The sequence below is a fragment of the Myotis davidii genome, unplaced genomic scaffold (assembly GCF_000327345.1).
Source record: "Myotis davidii unplaced genomic scaffold, ASM32734v1 scaffold433, whole genome shotgun sequence".
Taxonomy (NCBI): domain Eukaryota; kingdom Metazoa; phylum Chordata; class Mammalia; order Chiroptera; family Vespertilionidae; genus Myotis; species Myotis davidii.
The window spans coordinates 470767-471822 of record NW_006293776.1 but is presented as its reverse complement, the minus strand read 5'-3'; positions in this window follow the sequence as shown (position 1 = coordinate 471822).

Here is a 1056-nt window from a genome sequence, read left to right as displayed (position 1 = left end):
TAATCAGTCACTTTTATTAAGATTGTCCAGTTCATTTTTTTATTTGAGGCATTAAAGGTTTTTGTTGTTGTTGTTCTTTCTGGTACAATACTGTAATTGAATCTTTCTCAGGACATGGAATAGCACATGAAAAACTGGTGAAATTATGTTATGAAGAATGTATTTTGGAGGTCTTAAATAGTATTATATTTTCAAAGCTTTTGCCTCTAATTAGAAAAATGTCTAAAAAACTTGTCTACTAACTCTCAATTGATTAAGTAGCTTACACATTTCTGGATAAAAAGGAAAATATAAACATCATTGGTAATATTATTTCAGCCACAATATTTAGGATAGGGTAAGAAGCAAATATTTTAGGATTCTAGTGACTTAGTTACTTCCTATTAGAGCACATTTTTTCCAACCTTTTGTGGGGATTTGGCTCTTTAGTCTTGGGATTATAACACCTCTTACCACATGGTTCTAATATATTATTGTATATTCTAATATATTTCTATATTCCAAGAAAGTCCATCACTAGAAACTAATTCCAGAGAAAAAGAGATAAAATAACCACAAAGCAAAGTAATCAATCCTACAGAAGTAGGTACATTGAAATTAATCATACATATTCAAATATAAAGCTTTACCTGAAGCAACATGGTTGTAGAATGAATATACCTGAATCTAACTTAGTTACTTCATTCTTACACAGGAAATAAAGAAAACAAAACAGATATATTAAACTCTCCAAAAGCCAATCATTTTCAACAGCATCCCCCTGATGAATTTCATGCACTGGGCCTCTAGTTCTAATATATTTCTATATTCCAAGAAAGTCCAACTAATTCCAGAGAAAAAGAGATAAAATAAACACAAAGCAAAGTAATCAATCCTACAGAAGTAGGTACATTGAAATTAATCATACATATTTAAATACAAAGCTTTACCTGAAGCAACATGGTTGTAGAATGAATATACCTGAATCTAACTTAGTTACTTCATTCTTACACAGGAAATAAAGAAAACAAAACAGATATATTAAACTCTCCAAAAGCCAATCGTTTTCAACAGCAT